The 25,126-nt window shown below is 43.0% G+C and overlaps 1 long non-coding RNA gene across 1 annotated transcript; it reads right to left on the bottom strand.

Annotated features, from left to right (window-relative positions):
• Positions 1–497: 497 nt before the first annotated feature.
• LOC143653042 (uncharacterized) lies at positions 498–12,731 on the bottom strand. Its single transcript, XR_013161048.1, has 3 exons — positions 12,626–12,731; positions 11,714–11,854; positions 498–755 (listed from the first exon to the last, which is right to left on the bottom strand). It is a non-coding gene; the product is annotated as an uncharacterized LOC143653042 (long non-coding RNA).
• Positions 12,732–25,126: the final 12,395 nt, after the last annotated feature.

Below are 25,126 nucleotides of genomic sequence, written 5' to 3'. Positions count from 1 at the left end.
CAGACCTGCCGAGTTTTCTGTAAGGAAACTGCCCTGGTTCCCTTGGGGGGCTCCTGCCCTCCAACCTATGGCTGATCTGAAATATTAACTTAGAAGAAAGTAGTTTACACAAGGGCCAGCATCCATTTTGAAATGTATTTATCTCATTTTCATAGTCACCAGAGACAGCCAGGGAAGATAACCAGATGTTCAAGCATCTCTTCCTTGCTGTCGATTGCTTACTTGCTCCATCCTTTTTGTCAATTGGATTTAAAGGACCTGTTTCTTAGCAACAGCAGCACTGAGTGTTGTGAAATCCTCCTTGGCCATTTCAATGCCCAGGGTTTAAGTAGGAAAATGAACCTCTCAATACTGGCTGAGGATTGGGGTGCAGATAGCAAGGCTACAGTGGAAGCCAACTCCTCTATTATTATATTTGGGAGACATTCCCAAAAGACCCACAGTGAGGGCAGGAGGGCTGTGGAACAGTCCTTGGCTCCCAGGCACATGCGGCATATAATGCTTTGATGCTTGGTTTTAGGCAACAAGTTGAACTTCTGCCTAATGGAGGTCTGAGAGTGGCTGCTCCATCAGAGTCTGGAAGGCATGGCTTTGTGGAAAAAGCCCTACATGAAATCTCAGAAAGCTCAAGTTCTGACCCTAGTAACGCCGCTGTTACCTTGGGCAAGCCACTTTTTTTCAGCGCCTCGACTTCTGCATCCGTCAACTAGGTAGCAGTAACCACCTTGCCAACTTGACCTTCCAGTTCACAGCACCTGGAAGTTATTCAAAAGGAATAAAAATTGATGACAAGGGGTCAGGGATCATTCCTTCTCTGGCTGGTAATGCCCCCACTCTCCCCCTGGAGAAAGCAAAACTAGATCTGAGAAGCTCTGAGACCCCACTAAGCCATGAAGATATCTCCAGGCTTGTGGGCAAAATCTATGGAGAGTGGGGGGCCTGGGCAGGGAGGAAAAAGCCTCTCTGTACGGATCTGAGGATTCCAATAATGAAAGGGCTTTGGAGCTGCAGGATGACAGAACACTGGGTGTGAAGGGCCCTTAAAGATCTTTTATTCTAATAGCCCTTGATGCTTGAATTCCTGACTGTTGAGGTTAAAAACTCACGTCTGGATCAGGTATGGCCCTGAAGTACATTCTGTTCGACCCTCAAAGTGTTTTTTAATTTGTTGAATTAGTTGTTAGCAGTTAAAAATTAGGGGGCTTTACATAAAAGTGGCAATTTCCAGCTCTTTTTGAATAATCAGAAGGAGCAATTTGCACATGAATGGTCTGGAACTGAGCAGAGTCTGCGTGGGACATGCCTCTCTGGTTTGTCAAAGTCTCCACTACTCCCAGTTGCCTTATAACTGGGGCCCCTTTGTTCATTTCTTACCTACCTGATCCTTGCAGTTATGAGTTTGAGATCCCTACTTTTCCAGCAACGCTTTGAATATCTGTAAAGTTGGGATGTTAATGAAATCTACCTGAAAGAATTATTATTAGGATGAAATAAAAGCAATGCATGTAAAGCACCTGGTACATGGCAGGGGTTAAAAATGATTTGTTTCTTTTTCCCTTTTTTTTGCATGGGCAGGCACCGGGAATTGAACCGGGTCTCTGGCACAGCAGGTGAGAACTCTGCCTGCTAAGCCACCATGGCCCACCCTCTGTTTCCCTTTTAAAGCCTTTAATACTTTGAGTAATTATGTTAGTTGGTCAATCACAGGAGCCTAGAATGGCCCTTTCTAGAGAATGACAGTTGTTTAAGCATGGATTCCTCTGCTATTCATTCGTTTGTTTAGGCGCTATTGTGGCAGGTTTGGCCTCAAAAAATGCAAGTTCATGGTTTGGCCTGGCTGCTTATGTCATAGGTGACCTTGATCAAACCTTTGACTTCTGAGCAGCCTCAGTTCCATTCATTCATTTGCTTATTATTGTGGTAGGTATCATGATGCTAAAGTGACGAGGTTTCAGTGGAGCATAAGGTACATGCAAAAGAAAGTCTTGGGCCTGTTTCCTAGAAACAGAACCTGGGATGGGGATTCAGGTGCATGTGGTTTATTGAAGGCGTGCTCTTGGAGAAAAACCTTTAAAGGAGGGAGTGAAGCAGAATAGGGAAAGAGAAAATATTGAGGTCAAGTCTTGCCTAGGTCTGATCTATGAGGTGGTGATGGGGCCTTGAAGCATAAATCAAAGTCCTCCACCCTCCAACTCCTCTATCTTGAGGCAAGAGGGGCAAACTTTTATACTCCCATATCAATCAGGCATTGGCTGTGGGCTGCCATCCGAGGGAAGGGTTTTGTGTTTGTGTGGCCTTTGGACAAAGCAGCTCCCATTAGGCAAGGACAGTTCTCAGGAAGAGTGGGGCATCTGTGAGCTATTAGTAGCCAACACTCATACCTATTGGGAGATGGGTGACCTGGCACAGTAAAGGTGATCTGTATAGGGCACCAACAGCATCTACTACAGTCAACCACTTGTACCACTCAGGGTCTCTTGATTTTCACATTCCATTCACTCCCTCTGGTCACAGCTTCTCTAGAACTCCATGGTCAAAATTCCTGGGGAAACTTGTAAGAGACCAATTAGTGGGTTGAACTACATCCCCTGTTATTATTGTTGATCTCAAGGCCAAGATGGATAGTCTTTGTCTTTGAGGAGGAAGACAAAGACTTTCCTCTACCATCTACTTTACATGGGCAGGCACCGGGAATCGAATCCGGGTCCTCAGGCATGGCAGGCAAGCACTCTTACCTGCTGAGCCACCGTGGCCCGCTCTACTTTAGATTTCTGTTATCCTTGGCTAGTACTTCTGCTGGTTTGGATGACCCTGCCATTCACCTCTAAGGGATCTGAGTCCTGGTCACCATGCTCTTATAAGGCCATGGTTATGGTACTTACCCATTTGCAGTTAACGTTGGGCATGGGAATACCAAAAGACACTTAGCAGATTACTTGCATTCCAGACATATTTCACTATGCTCCTGTTATGTGACAGCTATCCATACTTCCTTATGATGATCAGGGCCAATTACCCGTCTCAGAATGGTAACTCTTTTTCTGGGCCTGCTGATCTGCTAACCCGAGAAGCAGTAGCAGTAGCTGGTGAGAAGACACCTGTGCTGTTGAATTCGTGGGTAACTCTATCTCTGCCACCACGGTTACTCTGTTTGAGCCCATCATGCCTGCACTTTGGTTGTCAAGAACTGAGAGTGGCTAACATTTCTTGGCAAAAGTCATCCTGTCTGGTCTTCTACAGTGGATGCTCCCTGGTATGTGTTAATATGCAAATAAAGTCTTCTGCTAAGTCCATTCACTTAGCCTCTTCCCTAGATTTCTTTGTCCCTGATCTTCAATCTTGCTCCTTCCAGTTCTTTTAACAAGCTATGCCATTTGGCCTTTCCCCTGTTCATATCTTTATCTCAGACTACTTCTGTCTCCACACAAAGTGGCTGACCAGGTGCACTAACCAAACTCCACTGGGAATATTTCCCCTCACTACTATCTTTTAGGATCCCCTGAGTGGGGCTTTAGTGTAGCTGTATCTATTTTCAGCTAACACCAACATCAGGTAAACTAAACCTGGGCTTTCTTCTACTATTAGTTCACCATAGGGAACTTCCCATAGGATTATAGGAGTGTGCTGAGGGAGAGACATTGGTGCAAATGTGTTTGGTGGCATAGAGTATGGGTCACATACTTGTTTAATTACTAGGTTCTCTGGATCTGGTTGAATCTGATCCTGGTTATAGCCCTTTCATCTTCTGATGGATCATCAACTTAGTGGTTCTGATGGTACCTCAATCATGCTGGACAGTTCTGATCTTGGTCACTTTGAGTTCCATGATTAAATATTCTTGTCTCTATCAGGGCCGAGTAATATGCTAGGAGCTGTTTGATAGTGTAGAGCTGTATAGTTCTCTGTTGCATTTTGCTCCAGAACTCCATGGGTCTGCCTCTGATTCTCCTGGTAGGACTTGCCAGAGATTCCATATGATATCCTTTTCTACACATATCTATAGTCCCATGGAATCTGCTGGATCATATGGCTTAAGTGGGCGTGCTGCTTGTACCAGAGCCTGAATCAGTTGCAGGTGCTCTCTTGCTCTGTGCTGCACTCAAAATTAGCAGCCTCCTGCATCACTGGACAAATGAGTTGGCGCAATGTTTCCAAGTGTGAAATAGGTGCCTCCAAAAGCATCGTGCCTCTTTTTTCATGATAGAAAGTGTAAGGTACAATAACTTGTTCACTGTTTTGAAGGGGCTGTTTCAGCATACCCAAGACCATGAGATCTCTAAAAACATTGCACTGGCAGGCTTCTGACTTGTTATAGGTTTATCTCCTACCCTCTGGAGTACTTGTTTCTTACCAAGGCATCTAGAGTACTTGTTACTGCTTACTCATAAAGGTCTGATTTACATTATGTTATTAATATAGTGGACCAATGTGATGTTCTGTGGGATGTCCAAATGGTTCAAGCTCCTTTGGACATAGAGTGCAGGAGAATGCTGTTCATCTGTGTGAATGTGAATTGCTTTTGAGTCTCCTTTTGATGAGTATGGAAAAGAAAGTATTTGCCAGCTCAATAGCTGCATGCCGCCCACCTACAACTATGTTAATTTGTGTAGTTAAAATACCCCTCCAACTCAGGAGCTGGAAATAGGGCTACTACTTGGTTAAACTTGTAGTAGTTCACGTTAACTGCCATAATAATGCAGATGGGCCAGATTAGTGTGTTATGTGGGAGATATAAGGATCATCTTCTCTGAAATTTTAAGTCTTTGAGGGTGACACTAATCTCTGCCATTCCCCCAGGAAGTGATAATATTTTTAATATGCCATCTTGGTCCGTGGGTGGGGCCAGCTTTCGAAGGTTTCACTTTGCCTTTAGTACCACCAGAGCTCTTACTCTGCTGATCAAGGAATTGTGAGCATTCTGCCAACTGTTAACTATATATTCCAATTGTATATTCAGGAACTGGGGAAGTGACCCTGATGGGTCTTTGGACAAGTCTTGCAGTTCCTCGGCCAGGATTCATTTTTTTTTTCAACCTTACTTTCTTATGCCTACACTATGATGGGGGAAGGGCACGATGGGGCTTTGGGTCTTCAGGTATCAGAACAGCTTAGATTCTGTATTGGACATTTCTCAAAAGGTCGGGGTATTTCCTTCCCCCATTGGAATTCCTCTTTCCTCTGAGTAAATGACTGTTCTTGTTTGCTAGCTGCCAGAATGCAATATATCAAAGTGGAATGGCTTTTAAAAGGGGAATTTAATAAGTTACTAGTTTAAATGTCCAATCTAAGGCATCCAGGGAAAGATACCTTGGTTTAAGAAGGCTGATGAAGTTCAGGGTTTCTCTCTCAAGTGAGAAGGCATATGGCAAACACAGTCACAGTTTCCCTCTTGGTTGGAAGGGCACATGGTGAACATGGTGTCATCTTCTAACTTTCTCTCCTGGCTTCCTGTTTCATGAAGCTCCCTGGGAGGCGTTTTCCTTCATCTCCAAAGCGCTGGCTGATGGCCTCTCTGCTTCATGATGCTGCAGCATTCTCTGCTCTCTCTGAAATCTCCTTCGTTCTCCAAAATGTTTCCTCTTTTATCGGACTCCAGAAACTTATGAAGACCCTCCCAAATGGGTGGAGACATGTCATCACCTAATCCAGTTTAACAACCACTTGACTAAAATCACATCATCCAGGGAGATGATCTGATTACAGTTTTAAACATACAGTATTGAATAGGGATTATTCTGTCTTTACAAAATGGGGTTTTGATTAAAACATGCCTTTTCTAGGGGACATACATCATTTCAAACCAACACAATGACCATAGAAGTGACTCTATGTCACTCTATGTAAAAAATGACTATTGTGTATATTTACTATAGTGTTGTAGAGGCTTTTCTTAGGGGGACTAATCCCCTAAGAAAAATTTAGTTGGTAGGCTAAATATTTTAGGCTTTGCAGGTCATGTGGTCACTTTTGCAATTAACTCAACACTGCTGTTTGTAGCACAGAAGTGGCCATAGATAATACATAAACTAATAGGTGTAACTGTTTCCAATGACACTTCATTTATAAAAACAGGTGGTGAGCAGTATTTGGCCCACAGGCCATAGCTTGCCACCCCCTCATAGATCTCTGCAGGTCAGAGTGCACCGTCTTTCCAACTTTGCCGTACATATGGTAATTTCATCCACTCTGCTTTTAAAAGCTAAGTGCCACCATCATGCCTCTGCTCTTCCTGAAGCTTATCGTTCCCATGGCCACTAGAGAACCCAGTTCTGTAACAGCAGGTCCTACTCTCAGCTGCAGCCTACAGAGAACAGCTGGTACTGAGCTTATCAGCAATGTTGGTGTTCCTCTTACCAGTGTACTCTTTATCCCCTTGGAAAATGAAGTCTCACCAGGGCCTTCTCAGGGATCAGTCTGCTGGTGTTCTAATCTCAGCCTTCTGCTCAGCCATTCTTCATCTCTTCTGATGATATGTATTAAACAATACCTTTATTGACTCCTGGGAACATCATGTTCTTATTAGCCATCACCATACTTCAGAGGTCAGGAAACATTTTCTATAAAGTGCCAGATAGTGAATATTTTAGGTTTTGTGGACCAAATGGTCTTGTATAGCAGTGCATTTGAGCAGTTGCCCCTTTCCCCATAGGCCATTCCAGCAGGTTCCAAGAGCCATCCGTAGCATATTAGAACTGTCTCCTGAGGACCTTGCCAGGGTGACAAATCCCATGATATCAACATACTTCTCCTTATCCAGCTTTTTATTTTGCCTCTCCCCTTGATTCAATACCCTTAGGATCAACTCTCATGTATTTTTTCCTGGTTTCTGCTGATTCGTAATAGCCAGGTCTTAGAAATATTTGGTGTTTAATCTCTTCCCTTATCATTCTGAGCACATGCCTAGTGAAATCATGCTGAGATTTGGTCATAGCTATGGGTGTGGTGGCTGGAAGAGAAGATGGGGGCATGTCCTGAAGAGGACCTACATTGACTTGTAAGCCATCTGCCTCCTTTGAGGTTTCTGTATGCTTAAGCAAGGGGGAGGAGGAATATATAACCTGCAATAAGGAGGGGATGGGATGGGATTTTGTAGCAGGCTGGAGGGGTTCAGGGGAATTGGAGATTCAAGGGGTTCAACTATACTTATACTAAATATCTGTATCCCAAATTTCAGGGTCCCATTTCTTCCTAAGAAAAGTGAAGCAAGGCCTTGACTTTGGCCCATGAGATTGCTTGGGCTGAGAAGGCAACTTTCTCTGAAGTTCTGCAACTCTTAATAATTATGTTCTGTGTCTAGTCTCAGCTTTATCTGCCATCCAACTATATGAGAGATGGGTCTTTTAAAAACTGTTGAAGAAGCTCTCTGCCTCTCACAATTTGCTTTTGATTGATGATGGATTGTCTTGAGTTTATCATTTTCTTTCTTCAACACATCAGTGTTCAGTATCAGCCACCCAATTCTAATCCAGTAGTCCTATACTTACTGTTTCTCTTACATTCCTTGTACTCCAGAGACACTGCCTGAGTCCCTGCATCTCCTTCCACCTATGTCTCATTCCTTTTACAAGGGGAAAGTCTTAGCTCTTGCACTACTACCCTGTGTTCTGGAGTCCCAATTCTCCATGTACCTCCCCTTGCAATGGTTTCTCATTGCCATCCAGTCAGCGAGTGATCTGACACAAGAATCTCATTCTTAGATATGATTTCTAGGACTCCTGCCTGGCACCATCTGCCTTAGGTTGGGTTTCCTGAACCTGAGAAGGGATTCAGTTTCCTGTAATATGTTGTGGAGGTGTTCTTCAGGCACAAACCAATAAGGGAGGGAATGAATCAGGATAGGGAGGGTGCAGGATCTGAGCAAGGCTGTGGTTCAGATATAGTCTAGCTTTGACTGTACCCATGGTGGTGGGAACTCTGGACCATCAATCATACTGCATAGACATCTGTTCTTCAATGAAGTAGACTAGACTTTCATTCCCCTCTACTGGTCAGTCATTGGCTATGGATGCCCTTGGCATGGGGCAGGGTGGGGGTGGGGGTGTGTAACCTTACTGGCAAGGTAATTCATGTCAGCCAAGACCAATTCCCTCTAGAAGGAACAACTCTGAATTATCAGTCAGCAGGCTCAGTAGCTGGGGTGGGTGGATCTGGTGGACAGGGAACCACAGTACCAGCTGCAGAGACCATTGTACATTGTTCTGGTAACAGTGGTGAGTTCAGCAGGAGTGGGGCATATGGAGTGAGGCATCCAGATGGTAGTACGCCTGGGGCCAGGGTGGTAGCTGTGGAGGGGGCAAGAAATAGTTAGATTTTGGATATTTTTTAAAAACAGCTTTATTGAGATATAACTGACATACAATATATTGTGCACAGTGTACAATTTAAGTTTTTACATATTTATATACCCATGAAATAATCACAATAATCAAGATAATGAACATATTTATCATCCCCAAAAGTTTCCTCATGTCCCTTTATAATCCTTCCTTCTTGCTCCTTCCCCTACCCCTTTTCTACCTTTGTCTCAGACAACCATTATTTTTGTCACTGTAGATAACTTTACGTTTTCTAGAATTTTGTATAAATGGAATTATATAATATGTACTATTTGTTCTTTTTTGGTTTCTTCTTCTGATAGTTCATTTCTTTTATTTGCTGAGTAGTATTCCATTATGTGATGTGCTGATTTGAATCTGTTGTATAACCCACAAAAGCCAAGTTTTTAAATCCTTATTCAATATTGCTGGGTAGGATCTTTTTGATCGTTTCCACGGAGATGTGACTCACCCAGTTGTGGGTGGTAACTTTTAATCCATTCTGCCAGTCTATGTCTTTTGATTGGGGAGTTCAGTCCATTAACATTTAGTGTTATTACTGTTTGGGTAGTACTTTCCTCTACCATTTTGCCTTTTGTATTTTATATATCATATCTAATTTTCCTTCTTTCTACACTCTTCTCCACACCTCTCTCTTCTGTCTTTTCTTATCTGTCTCTAGTGCTCCCTTTAGTATTTCTTACAGAGCTGGTCTCTTGGTCACAAACTCTCTCAGTGACTTTTTGTCTGAAAATGTTTTAATTTCTCCCTCATTTTTGAAGGACAATTTTGCTGGATATAGAATTCTTGGTTGGCAGTTTTTCTCTTTTAGTAATTTAAATATATCATCCCACTGTCTTCTTGCCTCCGTGGTTTCTACTGAGAAATCTACACATAGTCTTACTGGGTTTCCCTTGTATGTGATAGATTGCTTTTCTCTTGCTGCTTTCAAGATCATCTCTTTCTCTTTGACCTCTGACATTCTGACTAGTAAGTGTCTTGGAGAACGTCTATTTGGATCTATTCTCTTTGGGGTGCATTGTACTTCTTGGATCTGTAATTTTAGGTCTTTCTTAAGAGTTGGGAAATTTTCAGTGATAATTTCTTCCATTACTTTTTTTCCTCCTTTTCCCTTCTCTTCTCCTTCTGGGACACCCACAACACATATATTTGTGTGCTTCGTATCATCATTCAATTCCCTGAGCCCCTGCTCATATTTTTCCATTCTTTTCCCTATAGTTTCTGTTTCTTTTTGGATTTCAGATGTTCCATCCTCCAGTTCACTAATTCTAACCTCTGTCTCTTGAAATCTACCATTGTAGGTTTCCATTGTTTTTTCATCTCTTCTACTGTATCTTTCATTCCCATAAGTTCTGTGATTTGTTTTTTCAGACTTTCCATTTCCTCTTTTTGTTCATTCCTTGCCTTCTTCATGTCCTCCCTCAATTCATTGATTTGGTTTTTGATGAGGTTTTCCATTTCTGTTTGTATATTCAGAATTAGTTGTCTCAGCTCCTGTATCTCATTTGAACTATTGGTTTGTTCCTTTGGCTGGGCCATATCTTCAGTTTTCCTGGTATGATTTGTTATTTTTTGCTGGTGTCTGGACATTTAATTACCTTAATTAGTTTATTCTGGAGATTGCTTTCACTTATCTTACCTAGAGTTTTCTTGCTAGATGAGTTTGTTGTCTATCTGTTCTTTGACCTTCAGTTCAGCTTTTTCTGGGCCTCTAGCTTAAGTTTTGTTTAACAGAGGGTAATTTTTCAGTTCTTGTTTTCTTGTTTCTTGTCCTGCTTGTAAGGTGCCTTTTCCCTCCCCACCCTTAGGAGGGTCTACATAGGTATTACAGACTCTAGCTGGGTTTTCCCGGACTAAACTGGCCTCCTATTGGGGGGAAGGAGTCACCTGTGTCAGTTTTCCCTGAGGGTGAGACCCAGCAGGTTGAAAGACTTTCCTGTGAAGTCTCTGGGCTCTGTTTTTCTTATCCTGCCCAGTATGTGGCACTTGTCTGTCTGTGGGTCCCACCAGCAAAAGATGTTGTGGCTCCTTTAACTTTGGAAGGCTCTCCCTGCTGGGGGTGTGGTGGAGACAGAGGAGAGGTTGTAGGCTGGTTTTAATGGCTTCCAGTTGCCAAGCCCTGGGGTCTGAATTCCTTGAGAGAGCGATTCCACCTAAGTTGGGCTTCACCACTTCCCTGGGGAAGGCACAGGTGGGAGACAGCCCTGAAAGCAGCCCGTTTCTGCCTATGCCTGGGGTAGTTGCAGCCTGTGTAATCCCGCCGCTGAATCCAGAGGCAGCCAAGCCTCTGTAGAAACAGCCACAAAAACCTATTTCATCCCCTTTCCTCTTTTTCAGTTAGCCCAATAAGCGACCTCTGCCTTGACCAGTTTTGCCTGAGCTGGGAGCCTATTTTTAGTAGTCAGAATTTGTTTATTAATGCCACAATTGGTGTTTGGTTGGACTCAGTCCCTGCTACTGTTAGAGTCTCTTTCCTTTTCCTCCGGGAAGCCGCCTGTGGGGGAGGGGCGCTGGGCACCAGCGGCCGCGGCTTGGGGAACTCACTGTTCCAGAGACTCGCAGCCGGTCCAGCTGGTCCAGACTGGAGTACGCTGTGTGTCCAGTCACTATTGTGGCTCCGGGAGCTGTTCTGTACTGTTTCTGGTTATTTAGTAGTTGTTCTGGAGGACGAACTAAAACGCACACATTACTAAGCCGCCATCTTGGCCCCCTGTGGGTGGTAACTTTTGATTAGATGGCTTCCATGGTGATGTGTCTCTACCCATTCAAGGTGGGGTTGCTTGCTAGAGCCCTTTGAGAGAGAACCATTTTGGAAAAACTTAGAATCAACAGGGCCCATACAGCCAGAGACCTTTGATGAAGGATGAAGAAATTGCCCCCCGGGGAAGCCATTGAAAAAGCCTGGAGAGAAAACTAGCAGACGTCATCATGTGCCTTTTCAGCTGAGAGAGAAACCCTATCATCAGCCTTCTTGAACTACCTGGATGCCTTAGTTTGGACATTTTTATAGTCTTGCCTTAATTTGGACATTTTTACGGCCTTAGAACTGTAAACTTGAAACTTAATAAATTTCCGTTTAAAAAGTTGTTCTTTTCTGGTATATTGCATTCTGGCAGCTTTTACAAACTAAAACATATGATTTTACTACAGTTTGTTTATCCATTCACCTATTGATGGACATTTGGGTGGTTTGTAGTTTTTAGCTATTATACATTAAGTTGCTGTAAATATGTTGTACAATTCTTTGTATGGATATATGCTTTCTTTTCTCTTGGGTAAAAACCCAGCAATGGAAATGACTAGATTATATGGTAGGCGTAAATCTGGCTTTATAAGAAACTGTAAAGCTGTTTTCCAAAGTAGGTGTCCCTTCTTACCTTCCCACCAGCAGTGTATGAGTTCCAGTTCTCTACATCATCACCAACACTTGGCATAGTTAATCTTTTTAAATTTTAGCCATTCCAATAAGTTCTGGATATCGTTTGAAGGTAGAACTGTGGGATTTCTAATGGATTAGTCTGGGATATGAGAGGAAAAGAAGAGTTATTTATTCAATAAATTTTAGAGTACCTTCTGTATCCTGGTATTGTTCTAGAAGGGACAGAAAAGAATGAAACAAAATAATCCCTTCCTTATGAAGCTTACAGTCCACATCTCTTTTGTGCTTGGTCTAGAAAGATACAGTGATGTCCTGACTCTGCCATATGGTATTAGACTGACCTTGTCAAAAATCACTTGACCTCCCTGAGCCTCCTTAGTTTATTCCTCTGTAAAGTGGGAATAATTACTCCTTTAGATGAACGAAGATGTATCATCAGTTACTAGCCCATAACCCAAATCCAAAGACTTAGTGACATTACTGAAGTCACTGACATTGTATTCATTTGCTAGTTTTGTTCTTTAGAGAGAATCAGGGAGTCCCTGGTGTCTTCACAAGGGTCCCAGGAAATGTGAAGTGAGCGGCCCAGTGCCTCAATTCCACCCCTTTGTACCAACTCCTCAGGCACAGAATTTCAATCTGCATGTCTTGAACAAGCGAGAGAAGCAAGAGGGTGCGAGGCCTATTTGCATCTTTATTTTTAGAGCTACCCCTGAAAGATGGTTCAGGCTGCCCAGACTCCATAGGGAGCTGATGTCAGGCTATATTTAGGCAGCACAGCTGCGTCCCACTATCCTTCCTCATATACTTGGTTTTAGTCATAATGGCATTTGAGGGGAACCATGTCACTTTTGCCTAAGCTGAGTTTTTTATCTGCAGGTTTCCCCCAGAAGGAGCAGAGCTTTCTTACTCTGAACCTCTGTCACAGACTCTCTGTGATGAGCAGTAGTGGTTTGGAGCAGCAGTGGTTTCTGCCTCATAGCGAGGCTCCTGGCTGGGTGTGTGGCTCTTCGCGGTGCCCTGTGTGTCACCATAACAACCACAATGCTCCACATTTGTTCAACATTCCCTGTTTACTCAGTGATTTTACAACCGTCACCTACTGCATCCTCCTGATGGGTCTGTGATGTGACATCATCAGTACCAACCCTATGTTCTGAATAGGAAGACTGAGGCTCCAAGAAGGGCAGGGACTTGCTTAATGTCAGCTTTTGAACTAAGGTTGTGGGGTTCCAAGGTCAGAATTCTTTCTGTTATATTGTCATCATAGTAATTATGCATTTTTGTGACTATCCTGCTCCCTTGTCTGCCTACCAAAATCCTCCTTCTCCTTTATGGCCCAACAGTTGGTTCTCTGGGAAGCCCTTTCTGATTTCTCCAAGTGACTGTGAACTTGTAGACAGTTTACAATGCAATGAAGAATGCAGTGGGGTGGAATATGATTTCCCATAGCCAAGTGTCCCCGTCTTACCACCTCTGATACACCACAAGCTCCTTAAGGTCAGGAATCATGACTAATCATTTCCACATTCCCCACATCATCTAGCATAGACTGCACAAATATGTAGGAGGAGCTTAAAAAATTCTGATTGAATTAAATTCCAGCCAAGTTCTGTAACTGGACATCCACAGAGCCTGTACAGTGTTTGAAATCAGACGGATCCTTGAGCTCATATTCTGGCTTTGCCATTTGTTAGACTTAGGCTTTGCCATTTGCATAAACTACTCTTGGTCTCAGTTTGCTCATCTATAATGTGGGAATAATATTCCTACCTTGTGAGGAGCAGAAGAGCTAATGTGAATAAGGATTGTATGTGTTACACAGTCTGGTGCAGACTGAGTGCTAAAAATATTCATTGAAGAGATTCTTATCATTTATTCAGCAGCTTTGCCTAATTCTCTAGGCAGGACCAAAGATCAGCTGACTTGTGACATCAGCTAACACCATGAGTGAATAAATGAATGGCTATTTATTAATTACCTGTCATGTGACATTCTTTCATTCACTCATTCATTCTCTTATCCAATTCAGAATTGCTTGACTCACCTGGAGGTATCAGAAAAGGGTGGGAGCTAACCCATGTTTTCTCTGACTCATGATGGAATCTGTCCCTTTGGTCAAAGATGGGGGTACTTATCTGCTTTCTTGATGGAGAAATCAGTCACCTACCCTTTCGCCTCTCTTTATTGGGCACTTGATGTTTTGGTCTCTAGATGGACCCAAGAAGTAAGAGGAATAAAGAAATATTTGAAAACCCTCAAAAGGCTGATGGCCATCTTCTTTACAGCCCTTCTTGACCCACCAGAACTGTTGGCAGAGGACTGGGAACTATACAGAAAGGAGGCCTTGGTGGCCTGGGACGAGAATCTGCTACGGGAGGTGGGGGGCTAGCAGGAACAATGGGGGCCTGGGTCCCGTAGCCCTCTATAGTAGAATGATTTGCTTGGCTCTGAGGCAGAGAATGCTCAGACTCTCATGCAACTGGGGAATAGCCCTATTGGCCGTGTTGCAGCAGTGTTGGGTTTCCTCTGGAACGTGAGAATCCCTGAGTAGCTGAGCTGATGCCAACCAGCTTCTTTTTGCCATAGGGGAGGCCTTTGTTAGACTTGCAGCGTGGGCCAGCAACTCTGGCCCTGTGGTTGGGGAAATGAACACCCTGCTTGGCTTTCTTATGGAGGCTGGTGTGGTTTGACTCTCAGTAGATGAGAGAGTGCCTTAGCTGACTCTCTAGAAGGGGGATTGGGTGTAGGAAGCATCCCCTGTTGGCTCTCTCTCCCAGTGGTGAGAGAGATCCCAGCAGTGGTGATCAGATCACCAATAGACCCTCTGTTCCCCCAGGACCACCTGACTGCTCTGACCAGGGGGACGTGAATAGAGGTGATGTGAGTCATCCCTGAGGAGACCAACAGTTCTGGGTGGAAGATGGAAGAATCTGCCATGTGAAGCGAAGACCCCTCAGCCTAAGTTTGGCTTTGTGAACAAGAAATAAACCTTTGTTGCGGTGTGCCACAGAGATTTTGGGGGTGGTTTGCTTCCACAGCAGAGTGGAATGACTGTGAAAGTTGGTGGCAATGATGTAGGTATCTGGATTCTGATGCTTCATAGACTCAGCCAAATTTTTTTGTCCAAGTTCAGTTTATATTGTGTCCTAGGGATAAGCTCCTACACTAGACCTCAGCTACCCCACCAATCCTCTTGGCTTCACTCAAAGATGGGGAAATTGAGGTTAACAAGCATAACGTCGTGTGATTGACTGAGGGCATAACCATCCTTTATAAATTTTGTTTTAAAAAGTTGTATGTAAATGGATTTTTTTTTTCATAAAGAGAATTTCTGTTTGCCCATTGGTTTTACTCTATCCTCTCAGAGATGCTTCATCATCATTTTAATTATCCTTAAGTGAAGTTCAAGGAGCCTCAGCAAATGGAAGCTTCTCCACCCTAGTAGTCAAGTAGTGTCAATAAACAAACACTTAAATATGGTAGGAGAGCCCACTCTGAAAGGGCTCTGGGATGAATCCTTTGGTGAATTCTTTAAAAAGGCAAATAGTAGCTTTTTTTTTTTTAAAGCATGCTTTGTGAACCATAATTTTTGTATATTAGAGATTAAAAGTAGGGTGGGCCATGGTGGCTCAGCAGGCAGAGTTCTCGCCTGCCATGCTGGAGACCCGGGCTCGATTCCTGGTGCCTGTTCATGCAAAAAAAAATTTTTTTTTAATAAAACAGTGGTGCCACATATGTTTCTGTTTTCATGTGTACTTGTGTGTGCATGTACATTTTGGGATCTTCATGTGCACATGATGGATATGCGTATATCAATTCCGAGGTAGGAGACTGATTTGCAGAGGATATATTCTTGATCAATATGTACCCAATTAATTGAGATTTTTAATACCAGTCCTTCCTTTAGGGAATGAAGGAAGTTACGAAAAGCAGTATAATTTGTTTTTTAAAACGGATTTTATTTTTAGTATTCTGGAGGTCCTAATTTTTGAGAAATCCCAGGCTCCTAAATTTTTAGATTGCAAAAATTCATTCATTTAGGAAACAGTTATTGCACAACTACTTTGTCCCAGGCCCTGTGCCATTGGCTTTTGGACTTCAGAGGAAAGTCACTGCCAATGACCTTCAGGAGTCTGGAGCTTCCTAGAGGAGATAAGACAAGATAAGAGCCCCCAGTCCTGTGGCCCACAGAGGAAATGGTAAGTAAATATTTTGAACAAGAAGCATCATAAAGGCTAGGAAAATTCAGAAGGGAAATAGTCTCCTCTTAAAGAAGGGAATCAGAGAAAGCCTCATGGAGTAGGTTAGCATTTGAGGTAACTTGGGACAAGAAGGATGCATAGGATTTTGATACAGAATGGGGGGTGGGGGGACCATTCCTGACAGTGACAATAGCCGGAGCTCAGATGTGAGGTTAGGGGTGAACTTAAACTAATGTACTTTGACAAGGAGGTTGAAATAAAAAAGCTATTGCAGGTTAACCTCTAATTAACTGGAAAATGCCAGTAACCGGAACCACTTATTGAAGGTTGTCCCATTAATAAAGATTTTCCTGCATGTGTGTGTGGTGTGTATGAGATGGCAGTCCCAGAGACACACCCTGTTCAAACCTAAGAGGACCCTCCTTCTGCCTCTGGTGGGTGCCCATCTTCATACCCCTCCATGGCAGGGAGGGATGCTACCCGTCAGCCTGGAAGACACATTTTCAGCACACCATGCTGCGGCCCCACAGAGGCCCCGTTCCAAGAGGATTGGAAATGTAATCACAACAGTTTTTATTAGCAAAAGAACAGCAGGAACCCTTCTGCTGTCCATATGGACAGATCCCTATGGGTATTCATGAAACAGTTTGCTACGGGAGTAGCCGTGCTTAAAACTCCTCATCCAATTACCTTTGAACTTGCCTTTTTTTGCTGCAGTGGCTGCTGGTGCTGCACGTGAAACATCTCACATGCTAACTTCCTTCATTCCATAAAGGAATGACTAGTATTAAAAATCTCAATTAATCGGGTACATGTTGATCAAGAATATATCCTCTGAAAATCAGTCTCCTACCTCAGAATCCAGAAACACATATCCATTATGCGTGCATGAAGATCCCAAAATGTACATGCACACACAAGTACACATGAAAACAGAAACATATGTAACACCACTGTTTTATTTTTTTAATTTTTTTTTTGCATGGGACCCCTGAGAAGGAGGGGTCCACCTTATCCTGTTTGGGGTTCCTTTGACCTGGAGGTTGGACAAGGGTCAGAGAAGATCCAGGAATTTGGGACCTGGTCACTCACCATGAATTTCATGGCCATTGTCTCAGTCTCATCTGTCCTCTCTTAAATTGTCCAGTAATTGGGGCCAACAATGGCTTTTGGAGAAGCCCTCAGACCCGTTAAGGCTCAGGGACAAGGGGTGATTCTGCTTGGATATGTGTTCAGATGGTAAAGAGCTTGCCTTCCCAAGTGTTGATTCCTGGCTGTGCTTACATGGCACTTAGGGAGAAGACAATGGCTACAGTGACCAAACAGTTTAGGTGCTTGGAGACGTTGCTAATTCCAATTACTCTTTCCATTGTCCCTAGTGGTGTGTATCAAATTGTATGCCCAGATTCTGGGAAAGGATATTATTTCTGAGTATGGAGGACAGGTATGAATCAATCTGAAGTGGGTCATCTTTCACCCCATGATGCTTTGTTTTTGTGGCAGAGAACCATCCTTGTTCCCTCTTGGAGGTGGGAGAGATCACTCCTTCAAGTGTGTTCCGTCTTCTTGAGTACTTACTTTGCTTAAAGCGGTGGTTATCTATCCTGGCTCAGATTTCGTTCTCTAATTTGTTTTCTTTTCAAATTCTCCAAGTAGAAAGAGAGGATTTAGTAGTATTTTTTTTTCGTAGAGATCAACAAGATGATTGAAAAATTTATATGGAAATGAAAAGGATCTAGAATAGTCAAAATGATTTTTGAAAAATAAGAACAAAGATGGAGGGCTGACTGATTTTTAGATTTATTTTGAAGCTACAGTAATCAAGGCAGTGTAGTATTGGAATAAAGATAGACAGATGGATCAGTGGAACAGAATCGAGTGTCCAGAAATAGACCCACATATATGGATTACTGATTTTTTATCCACCCCCCCACCCACCCATACCCTCTGGGTTTTCCCTTTCCCTCTTGCCATGTTTCTAGAAGCTTAGCCAGAACGTGTTTTGGGAGTTGTTTTTATTCTGCCTGCCTCTTCTCTCCTCCATCCTCCTCCTTTTACTCTCTGTCAGTGCTGCTTTTCTGAGGTCAGTCTGGTTTCTACTGCTGTCTTGGGACCAAGGCTGATGATACTGGTAGGGAGTGGGGATCCAGAGCTGCTGGAATTTTTAGTTAGTGGAATTGCTTACCTTCCTCCCCTAGACGTTTGCTTGTTTAAATTGCTTCTGTCCTTCAAAGGCTTAGGTCAGATGCCATCTCTTCCAGGGAGCCCTCTCTCCACTGAATGCCCTCATTACTTTATCTTTACTCATCAATGGACCCTGGACAACTGATTTTTGACAAAAGTGTAAAGTCAATTCAGTGGAGAAAGGATAATCTTTTCAACAAATGTTGGAAAAATTGTATATCCATATGTAAAAACAAATTTTATCCATAACTCATACCATATACAAAAATTAACTCAAAATGGATGATAAACCTTAATGTAAAACTTAAATCTATAAAACTTCTAGAAAAAAAAACAGAAAAAATCTTTGTGACTTTGATTTAGGTGGCGTTCTTAGATATGACAGCAAAAGCATAATATATAAAAAACAAAATTAATAAATCGGACTTCATTGAAATAAAAAGACAGTATCTTTGAAAGATATTGTTAAGAGAATTAAAAGACAAGCCTCAGTGGGAGAAAATATTTGTGAATCATGATCAAGGACTTACATTCATAATATAATAAGTATCCAAAACATATACTAACAAACAGCCCAACTAAAAAACAGGCAAAAGAATTGAATAGATGTTTCATGAACAAAGAAATGTAGTAGATAATAAGCAAATGAAAAGATGCTCAACATCATTAGTCATTAAGGAAATGCAAATTAAAACCACAATGAGATCTGCTTACATTCCTATTAAAATGATTAAAATTAAAGACTGCCCATACCAAGGGTGAGTGAAGATGTGAAGGAAATGAAACTCGTGTACATTATTGGTAGGAAGATAAAATGGTCCAACACCTTGGAAAACAGTTCAGTAATTTCTTATGAAGTTAAACATATGCCTACCATATGATGCAGCCATTTCACAGTCAGCTATTTACCCAAGAAAAAAGAAAGCTTATGTTCATACCAAGACTTGTAGACAAATGTCCACAGAGGCTTTATTTGTCATAGCCCCGAACTGGAAGCAATTCGAATGTCCATCAACATTTGAATGGATAAACAAACTATGGTATATCTATACAGTTGAATACTACTTAGTGATAAGAAAGGAATGAACTATTGATACATGCAATAACATGAATGAAACTCAGAATAATTATGCTGAATGAAATAAGCCAGACAAAAAGAATAATCCTGTGTAATTCTATTTACATAGAAGTCTAGAAAATGCAAGCTGATCTATAAGCAGATTGGTGGTTACCTGGGGACCAGAGTGGAGTTGGGGTGTATTTGCTGTTTGGCAGGAAGATGGAAAGGTAGAGAGATTATCAAGGGGCAGGAGGAGATTTCTGGGGGCAATGAATTTGTTCATTGTTTTAATGGTCATGGTTTCGTGGATGTCTATAGATGACAGAACTTATCAGAGTGTACATTTGAGTTTTGTGCAGTTTATTGTATGTCAATAATTCCTTAATAAAACTGTTAAAAAAAAAAAAGGAAAAGAGGGTATGGCTGCACCAATAATACCTGGATCAGGTAAAGCAGCTCAACAACCTGCTGTTTGGGGGAAGGGGAAAGGTGGAGCAAATTCATGGCTATAACATCCCCTACTCTGCATTTTCCCACCTCTGCACTTTTCCCATGCCCTCCCCATCCTCCTCACCTACTTAGGTTTTACTATTCTTTTTAGATCTAGGAAAAAATTGCCTCTTCTGTGAAGTCTTCCAAGACTACATAGACTTGTGTTTTCTTTATCCTGTATAACCTGTCCAGTATTTATTTTCCGTGTTGCTTCTTGGATTATCAACTGTATCTTACTAAGTAAGGGCCACATAAGTTAAGGGTTCAGTCCAGCATCAGTAACCACTCTCTTAGGTTCTCCTAAGACTTCCCCAGTGTCAGTTCTCATTCTGGCAATGTTTCCTCTCTCTGCAGATGAGAAGTGGACATGGACATGCTATTATTTCCAATTAGTAGCAACTCTGCCTACCTGGGGCAACCCCCCATGAAATCATTCCTCTCTCCCCTACACCAAGTCAATCACAGCAAGCTGTTGGCTCTCTCCAAATCTCAACTCAATCTCCTCTCCAGTTATGGTTGCAACTCTGGTCCCAGCCACCATCATCGCTTACCTGGACCACGGCAGTAACTTTGTCACTCGGTTCATTAGATTCACTTTTCTCACCAGCCCAATCCAGCAGCCAGAGGGATCCCTGTAATGTCACTTTTCTGCATAAAACATTTTTTTAAATTTTATTTTATAACTGGTGATACATTAAAAATTTTTTGAAAAAAAAATCTAAGTTCTCCCATTTGCACTCAGATTAAACTCGAAACCCTCACCATGGCTTGTATGACTGGGCACCATCTGGCTCCTTCTGCTGCCTCTCACCGGCTCTGGGCTACACCCCTCTGTGCATGCTACTCTCACTAGATTAGCCTTCCTTTAGGATTTTGTGCAAGCATACCAAGCTCTTCCTGCTGCAGGCTTGTGGCACTTGCCTTTCCCTCTCCCTGGAGCTTTCTGCTTACCTCCTGTTCTTTGCAGGGGTCTTCAACTCTCAGCTTAGCCATTCCTTCTGCAGAGGAGCCTTCCCTGAGTCTCTGTTTAAAGTGGATTCTTTCTCTTTAATTTATCTCACAGCAGTCAGAGCTGTTCTTTCTTAGCCTGCATGCTTATTTGTAAGTGTATTTGTTTTACTAACGTAATGCCTATCACCTATGCTTGGCTGGGGGTGCTGCAGGATCAGGGAGCAAGCCTGCCATTTACTGCTGTGTGTCGCTGGGCTCTCAGTAATATTTGTTAAATGAATGAATGAGTAAATGAATAAATGAACCTCAAGGAAGCTTTGAGCAGACTGGCTTTTTGCTGTATTCTTTGTCCTTTTGACCTTGGAGCATGGAGATATGCTTTTCATTCTTACAATGCATATTTTTTGAAATTAGGATAATTGTTGCCTATGTTTAATGTGACAGTATTATTTTTTTCCTCCAGAAAACTGCTAGCTTAGTGATTCATTCTTATAATGGTATACATTATGCCTTAGAATTGAAGTACTAGGAAAATCTTTGCATTGCTCAACAGATGCTATGTCCAGTAGCTGAGTGCATGGTTTCTAGATACATCCTTGTGATCTCTCAGCTATGATACCTGCTTTGTGGCCTTGCTTATATTGTATATTGTACTAATCAAATATATATTGTTGATATATATCTGCAGTGTCTCCTTGACTCAAATTGAAAGCTTCCTGAGGGCAGACATGGCCTTTTACACTTCGCTGTTCATGGTCTCAGAGTTAACATGAAAGGGAAGGGAAGGGCGAAAGATAAAAGGAAAAAGGGAAAGGATGTTTGGTGGCTGGCCCATCCTTTGGCCTCTGCAGTGTCTAGTGGCCAAATGTGAGGTCTCTGGAACCACTCTGGCCTCATGGGCCAGTCTTGACTTGAGATTCCAGGATTCTAGGTGGGCCCTCAGGCTGCTTGCTTTCAGTGCACCCTTGCAATTGGGCCCTCTCTGGTGTGTTCTGGTTTTAGTAACCAGTTTTGCCCCACTCCCCACCCCGTTCCAGTAATTGGGCTCCCTCTTCTGCCCCTGAGCCCAGGCTCCTGCCCTGCTAATCTGGGCAAGGGCCTTATGCTTCAGCCATCTCCCCAGGGCCAGAAGCCTAGCACCTGTCACCAGCTCCCAGATGATGACATGCTGATGAGAAGCAGTGTGGTCCAGCGGTTAGGGACACTGATCTTGGGCTCAGGCAGATTTAGGCTTCATCGCAGCTGCCATTTGCTATCTGTATGACTCTGGGGAAGTTGGTTTCTCTCACAGTCTCAGTCTTCTCATTTGTGAAATGGGAATGTCAATAAAACACAGCTTGTAGAGCAGTTGTAAGCTGGGCTTATGGTAAAACTGTTGAACACCTTGTGCCGTGTGGACACTGGCTCATCATCTAGCTCCAGAGCAAGGTCAGGTACTCACCCTTTAGTAGCTCTGGGGTGGTGATGGTGGGTTGGGGGGCAGCCCAGTGGCTAGGGTGGAAAGAGGACATGCAGGGCCCTGGGGCAGCAGTTATTGACAAACCCAATGAAAACATTTTAATGATTTACCTGGCATGGCCATACAAGCGGGAGGGTGTAAAAGACTGTGAGGTGTCTGGTGTGCAGTAGGGAGGAAGTGCTTGATTCCAGGTAGTGGTTACCTGTGATGCGCTGGGAAATGTTCGGCATTTGGGTTTCTAGGGGGAAAAAAACTTGATTTTTTAGCCTTTGCTGGTTTCTGTGATGCAAGGACTATCAACATGGTAGATTTCAAGCTACCTAAGTGATGTCACTGAATGCAGAGTTAGAAAGAGATGGGTAGCAGCCAGGAATATATAGAATTTCTGTCATACACATACAATAGTGATAAACTCAAAACCATAGGTAATAGTAAAATGTTGTAAACTAATGGGGAAGTGATGAATTTCGAGTATTACCTTTGTTTTTAATACAATTATGTGATTGTAAGATTATAAAATTGAACTTTAGGTAGTGGCTATGTTGAACAAAACTGGCTTGCAAAGTTCCTGCAGATTTATTAACAATTGTCTCTTGAGAGCTGGTACAAGCCATCTCCAGCACACCTTTGAGTGGTCATGACTGTCATACCTGCCAGTCCACCTGCCAGATTACTGCCTTATGTGCCTTTCTGAGATTTGTCACTGTTTTGCCCATAACTTCTAGTTGACCTTACCTGGTGCTCATTGCCAGCCACCTTCACTTAGTGACACACTTGCTTACCTGTGAATTCTGTTACTGGTAGAGGGGATTCAAGTATATGCCCTATCCTTGGGGACATGCCTCGTGCCCAGGTCCTTTCCAAACCCTTTCACTGTGGCCACCCCACCATGTCCTTCACCTCTAGCTTTCCTCCTGGGCTGGACCCTGATGGGGCAGTGCTAATTTGTGAAGAAGACAGTGTGTGTAAGAGAAATTCATGCTCTAGGGACTGAAAGCAGAGAAATGCTGTATTTTTTCTCAGGGTCAGAGAGAACCATCTACAAAAGATTTGTCTCACATTGGCCAGGCTGCCTGCTCCCCCTATGCTTGGCTGCTGTCCTTAGCATTTCTGCTGGGGAAGGCACTTGGCAAATTAATCCCCCCAATGCACAGAAATCTCTCCTGCCAAATTCAGTTCTCTAGCCAGCGATAAATGATCACCACTGGTTGTGCAAGCAAAAACCAAGCACAAACTCCACAGCGTAAACTGTGGCATTGGGGACAGGAAATTTACAGTACTTTGAAACCCTGAAGATATGCATATCACAAAGTTAACAGATGAACTAAAGGGCCAAGGCAAAGATGGCGGTTTGCTGAAACAGGAATAAATGCTGCAGAGGAAGGATTACCTTGCCTGGTTCCAGACTTAGCCAACAGATGGATGAGTCTCTGATCTTTTGACTCAGGGAGATCTGCTTGAAAGAGTCAGGTATCTGAGACGCTTGTTCAGGGACAGGGGCCCTGTTAGCAGATGGCCTATCCCTTGTTCTCTGTGCCCATGATAGCAGGGAGAAAGAAGGGAGAAGAGGAAAGCTTAGATTTGGAAGATACCTGTATACAGTGGAAAGGAAAGACTTTGGAGGCAAACTGACTTGGTTCAAATTTAGATTCTTCCACTTTCTCCTTGGGTAACCTTGGCCACATTAACCCATTTCTGGGCCTGGGGTTGCTCATTTATGAAAATAGGATTGGTAGTATTGTAGCAGAGGCCCTGTTCTAGTTGGCTGGCTGCTGGAATGCGATAGACCAGAAACAGAATGGCTTTTAAAAAGGGGAATTTAATAAGTTGCTTGTTTACAGTTCTAAGGCTGAGGAAATGTTCCAATTAAAACAAGTCTATAGAATTGTCCAATCAAAGGCATCCAGGGAAAGATATCTTGGTTCAACAAGGCCGATGAAGTTCAGGGTTTCTCTCTCAAGTGAGAAGGCACATGGCAAACACAGTCACAGTTTTTTTCTCATCTGGAAAGACACATGGTGAACATGGTCAGGGCTCATCTCTCATCTGGAAGGGCACATGGCAAACACGGCGCCATCTGCTAGCTTCTTCTCTCCTGGCTTCTGGTTTCATGAAGCTCCCCAGGAGGCGTTTTCCTTCTTCATCTCCAAAGGTCTCTGGCTCATGGACTCTCTGCTTCGTGGTGCTGCAGCATTCTCTGCTCTCACCGAATCTCCTTCATTCTCCAAAATATTTCCTCTTTTATAGGGTTCCAGAAACTAATCAAGACCCACCCAAATGGGTGGAGACATGTCATCACCTAATCCAGCTTAACAACCATTCTTGATTAAATCACATCATCCAGGGAGATGATCTGATTACAGTTTCAAACATATAGTATTGAATAGGGATTATTCTGCCTTTATGAAATGGGGTTTAGATTAAAACATGGCTTTTCTTAGGGGGCATACATCCTTTCAAACCAGCAAACCAGCACAGGCCCTTAGTGTTTTGTCCATATCTCACGGCCCTTACCTTTTCTGTGTGCCAGACCTTGTGGCTCCTGATGCGAGCACCTACTAGTATTTGCTTAAGGGCTTCCAGATTGATCTGAGTCACAAGTGGCACAGACCACATGTCCTGAGCAGTTAAGATCCTTGGGAGCAACCCTCAACACAGTTTTCACAGGAGTTGGAGGATAAATACCCCAGTTCCTTACCTCTTGGTGGGAAGATTGAGGCATGTCTCCCAGAGTTGCCCAGTGGGGTGGAGCCTCACTTGCACATGGTAAAGGCAAGCTCGATACCACTTCCCTTGGTGGCTTCCTTTCCTTTTCTATCTCTCTTTCCCTTCTCCCCACTGGTGTTTCCCAAGATCACCTCCCAAATGAACAAAGTGCACTGAAATCCTTGTCATGGGGACTCTTGTGGGAATCCAACTTAAGACACATTTCTCTGTCATAGGATACTTTTAAGGGCTAAGTGAGAAAATATTTAAAATGTCCAGTAAAAAAGAAAGTGCACAGTGGGTGTATCTAGTAAGGACTGAGGAAATGTCAGTCTCCTCGTCCTCTCTCTATCT

The sequence above is a fragment of the Tamandua tetradactyla genome, chromosome 13 (assembly GCF_023851605.1).
Source record: "Tamandua tetradactyla isolate mTamTet1 chromosome 13, mTamTet1.pri, whole genome shotgun sequence".
In the NCBI taxonomy this organism is placed as follows: Eukaryota; Metazoa; Chordata; class Mammalia; order Pilosa; family Myrmecophagidae; genus Tamandua; species Tamandua tetradactyla.
Note: the sequence above shows the minus strand (reverse complement) of the source record. Positions and strands in the feature narration are given on the sequence as shown.